Source organism: Schistocerca americana, unplaced genomic scaffold (assembly GCF_021461395.2).
Source record: "Schistocerca americana isolate TAMUIC-IGC-003095 unplaced genomic scaffold, iqSchAmer2.1 HiC_scaffold_1111, whole genome shotgun sequence".
NCBI lineage: Eukaryota > Metazoa > Arthropoda > Insecta > Orthoptera > Acrididae > Schistocerca > Schistocerca americana.
In genome coordinates, this window is record NW_025725168.1 from 10,001 (window position 1) to 15,000 (window position 5,000).

At 54.4% G+C, this 5,000-nt stretch overlaps 1 non-coding gene across 1 annotated transcript in view; it reads right to left on the reverse strand.

Moving 5' to 3' along the window:
* Positions 1-1,666, reverse strand: part of LOC124560778 — a 1,910-nt gene extending 244 nt beyond the window's left edge. Inside the window, exon 1 of the ribosomal RNA XR_006969294.1 lies at positions 1-1,666. This exon is cut by the window's left edge and continues 244 nt beyond it. This is a non-coding gene — a ribosomal RNA (small subunit ribosomal RNA).
* Positions 1,667-5,000: the final 3,334 nt, after the last annotated feature.

Sequence of the window (5,000 nt, forward strand, 5' to 3'; positions counted from 1 at the left end):
CAATTGCAAGCCCCAATCCCTAGCACGAAGGAGGTTCAGCGGGTTACCCCGACCTTTCGGCCTAGGAAGACACGCTGATTCCTTCAGTGTAGCGCGCGTGCGGCCCAGAACATCTAAGGGCATCACAGACCTGTTATTGCTCAATCTCGTGCGGCTAGAAGCCGCCTGTCCCTCTAAGAAGAAAAGTAATCGCTGACAGCACGAAGGATGTCACGCGACTAGTTAGCAGGCTAGAGTCTCGTTCGTTATCGGAATTAACCAGACAAATCGCTCCACCAACTAAGAACGGCCATGCACCACCACCCACCGAATCAAGAAAGAGCTATCAATCTGTCAATCCTTCCGGTGTCCGGGCCTGGTGAGGTTTCCCGTGTTGAGTCAAATTAAGCCGCAGGCTCCACTCCTGGTGGTGCCCTTCCGTCAATTCCTTTAAGTTTCAGCTTTGCAACCATACTTCCCCCGGAACCCAAAAGCTTTGGTTTCCCGGAGGCTGCCCGCCGAGTCATCGGAGGAACTGCGGCGGATCGCTGGCTGGCATCGTTTATGGTTAGAACTAGGGCGGTATCTGATCGCCTTCGAACCTCTAACTTTCGTTCTTGATTAATGAAAACATACTTGGCAAATGCTTTCGCTTCTGTTCGTCTTGCGACGATCCAAGAATTTCACCTCTAACGTCGCAATACGAATGCCCCCGCCTGTCCCTATTAATCATTACCTCGGGTTCCGAAAACCAACAAAATAGAACCGAGGTCCTATTCCATTATTCCATGCACACAGTATTCAGGCGGGCTTGCCTGCTTTAAGCACTCTAATTTGTTCAAAGTAAACGTGCCGGCCCACCGAGACACTCACTCAAGAGCACCCTGGTAGGATTGCAACGGGGTCCGCCTCGGGACGCACGAGCACGCACGAGGCGCGTCGCACGCCTTCAGCTCGCCCCACCGGCAGGACGTCCCACGATACATGCCAGTTAAACACCGACGGGCGGTGAACCAACAGCGTGGGACACAAATCCAACTACGAGCTTTTTAACCGCAACAACTTTAATATACGCTATTGGAGCTGGAATTACCGCGGCTGCTGGCACCAGACTTGCCCTCCAATAGATACTCGTTAAAGGATTTAAAGTGTACTCATTCCGATTACGGGGCCTCGGATGAGTCCCGTATCGTTATTTTTCGTCACTACCTCCCCGTGCCGGGAGTGGGTAATTTGCGCGCCTGCTGCCTTCCTTGGATGTGGTAGCCGTTTCTCAGGCTCCCTCTCCGGAATCGAACCCTGATTCCCCGTTACCCGTTACAACCATGGTAGGCGCAGAACCTACCATCGACAGTTGATAAGGCAGACATTTGAAAGATGCGTCGCCGGTACGAGGACCGTGCGATCAGCCCAAAGTTATTCAGAGTCACCAAGGCAAACGGACCGGACGAGCCGACCGATTGGTTTTGATCTAATAAAAGCGTCCCTTCCATCTCTGGTCGGGACTCTGTTTGCATGTATTAGCTCTAGAATTACCACAGTTATCCAAGTAACGTGGGTACGATCTAAGGAACCATAACTGATTTAATGAGCCATTCGCGGTTTCACCTTAATGCGGCTTGTACTGAGACATGCATGGCTTAATCTTTGAGACAAGCATATGACTACTGGCAGGATCAACCAGGGAGCTGCGTCAACTAGAGCTGAGCAGCCGGCCGCCCGGGAGTGTGTCCCGGGGGCCCGCGCGAACACGCAAGCGTCCGCTCAATTATTCTGCAAACAGGAGGAGGCTGAGCTCCCCTGCACAATACACCTCGAAACCCTCTCAGGTCCCGGCGGCGCGCAGCGCCGTCCTAAGTACTTGGTCGGGTTCGAGAGAGGCGCAATCGCCCGGAGTTTGGCGAGTAGACGCTTTAGGTGCGACCACCCGTGCTCCCAACTGAGCTTGCCGCTGCCGACAGAGGCCCGGGAGCGTGCTGTCGTGGCATTGCCGGCGGGAGACAACACGCGCCACCTACGGTGGCCGGCAGCTCCAACGCCAGCGCCACAGAAGGACAAAAGCCCCACTTGGGTGCCGAAGCGAACGCGCCAACACGTCCGCACAGCTGCGATACAAACCACCTGCGAGAACCGCAGAGGCGACCGAGCAGCAGACGGCGTCGCGGCGCCGAGCGCCGGGCGGCGGCGCATCCTCAGCGCACACAGTCCTCAATCGGACCAGCACACTGCAGATGTCCACCGCGCTTCGCACCGGGCCCGCGAGGACCTACTTTGGCCGCACGGCGCCGCGTGCAGGGTGCGCCGGCGCGCAGCTGCGCCGCCTGCCGCCTCCGTCGGCCGGCGCGCCTGCCACTGGCCGCCCCCACCAGCCGGCTGTAGCGCGTGCGCCCACGCACCGCGCGGCCAGCACGCCGGGAGGCCCCCCCTCACCGGCCGGGGACGGTCCCACCCAGCCACCGCCGCGTATCGCTTCACACCCACATGCCATTCACGTTCGTGGGCATGGTGGGTATCGCTGAAACAACCGGTTGGTAGCTCAACCGATCGTCGCCATCACTGATTCACCTCTAGCGAGAACAACCGCACCACAACGGTTTACCAGTTGTTCATTTGCGTAACGTCACCAGCAAACGTAGACGTCCATCGCCATTTGCAAATTCAACGATTGTTGCATGCCTGTGTCAGGTGTCACGACACACTATGTCTGCCCACATACACGCAACAACATGTGCACGCTTCGCGAACACGTGGAAGGTGGCCCCCGTACGTATGCGATGTCCATTGCGCGAACGACTGTCAACCGGCCTCTGTCGCATGTCGCAGATGTGGAACGCAGTGCACCATGCTATCACGGTGAGTGAGAAGAGACGACTACGTCTGACAACACGCGCCACTACATCAACAGACGGCTCATGCTGATCGCCATCCACGGCATACCATACTGCAATCCAGCTCTTATAGGGAGACGACACGTAGCTGAGTGCACAATATTTGGACCGTATGGTTCGCCGTTGTTGGCGCAGTCGTGGTACGGTCACACATGTACCACGATGTATCATTCAGTACATGAGGACCAATGTGCAGTACAGTGTGTGATTTGGACGTACAACATCAGCGGACAGTTGACACAAGCCGTACCACAACGTAGGCTGTGCTTCGCCATGCGAATGCCAATGAACAACTGCGAAGGGCATTGAGCATGTACGTCCTGCTGCCATCCGCATTACAGTGTATAGCTGCAAGGTGTTTAACATGAAGCGATACTCTGGGGACCGGGCAGTGCGGGTAGCAAACTATATTGCGGGGGTTGCAGTTAGGCAACACTACACTAATTTAACGCGTCGTATGACAATTACAGAGCAGGTTAAGGCCCAACGTGTGTTGGGTTAAGGCCCAACGTGTGTTGGGTTAAGGCCCAACGTGTGTTGGGTTAAGGCCCAACGTGTGTTGGGTTAAGGCCCAACGTGTGTTGGGTTAAGGCCCAACGTGTGTTGGGTTAAGGCCCAACGTGTGTTGGGTTAAGGCCCAACGTGTGTTGGGTTAAGGCCCAACGTGTGTTGGGTTAAGGCCCAACGTGTGTTGGGTTAAGGCCCAACGTGTGTTGGGTTAAGGCCCAACGTGTGTTGGGTTAAGGCCCAACGTGTGTTGGGTTAAGGCCCAACGTGTGTTGGGTTAAGGCCCAACGTGTGTTGGGTTAAGGCCCAACGTGTGTTGGGTTAAGGCCCAACGTGTGTTGGGTTAAGGCCCAACGTGTGTTGGGTTAAGGCCCAACGTGTGTTGGGTTAAGGCCCAACGTGTGTTGGGTTAAGGCCCAACGTGTGTTGGGTTAAGGCCCAACGTGTGTTGGGTTAAGGCCCAACGTGTGTTGGGTTAAGGCCCAACGTGTGTTGGGTTAAGGCCCAACGTGTGTTGGGTTAAGGCCCAACGTGTGTTGGCTTAAGGCCCAACGTGTGTTGGGTTAAGGCCCAACGTGTGTTGGGTTAAGGCCCAACGTGTGTTGGGTTAAGGCCCAACGTGGGTTAGGTTAAGGCGCAACGCGGGTTAGGTTAAGGCGCAACGCGGGTTAGGTTAAGGCGCAACGCGGGTTAGGTTAAGGCGCAACGCGGGTTAGGTTAAGGCGCAACGCGGGTTAGGTTAAGGCGCAACGCGGGTTAGGTTAAGGCGCAACGCGGGTTAGGTTAAGGCGCAACGCGGGTTACGTTAAGGCGCAACGCGGGTTACGTTAAGGCGCAACGCGGGTTACGTTAAGGCGCAATATAGGTTAGGTTAAGGCGCAATATAGGTTAGGTTAAGGCGCAATATAGGTTAGGTTAAGGCGCAATACGGGTTAGGTTAAGGCGCAATACGGGTTAGGTTAAGGCGCAATACGGGTTAGGTTAAGGCGCAATACGGGTTAGGTTAAGGCGCAATACGGGTTAGGTTAAGGCACAATACGGGTTAGGTTAAGGCACAATACGGGTTAGGTTAAGGCACAATACGGGTTAGGTTAAGGCACAATACGGGTTAGGTTAAGGCACAATACGGGTTAGGTTAAGGCACAATACGGGTTAGGTTAAGGCACAATACGGGTTAGGTTAAGGCACAATACGGGTTAGGTTAAGGCACAATACGGGTTAGGTTAAGGCACAATACGGGTTAGGTTAAGGCACAATACGGGTTAGGTTAAGGCACAATACGGGTTAGGTTAAGGCACAATACGGGTTAGGTTAAGGTACAATACGGGTTAGGTTAAGGTACAATACGGGTTAGGTTAAGGTACAATACGGGTTAGGTTAAGGTACAATACGGGTTAGGTTAAGGTACAATACGGGTTAGGTTAAGGTACAATACGGGTTAGGTTAAGGTACAATACGGGTTAGGTTAAGGTACAATACGGGTTAGGTTAAGGTACAATACGGGTTAGGTTAAGGTACAATACGGGTTAGGTTAAGGTACACATTGTTGTAAGGAAAGGTGTTTTGGGGGGGGGGGGGGGGGCCGGTTTGTTGATTGTGATTATCGTAAGTAAATGACTGCGGCAT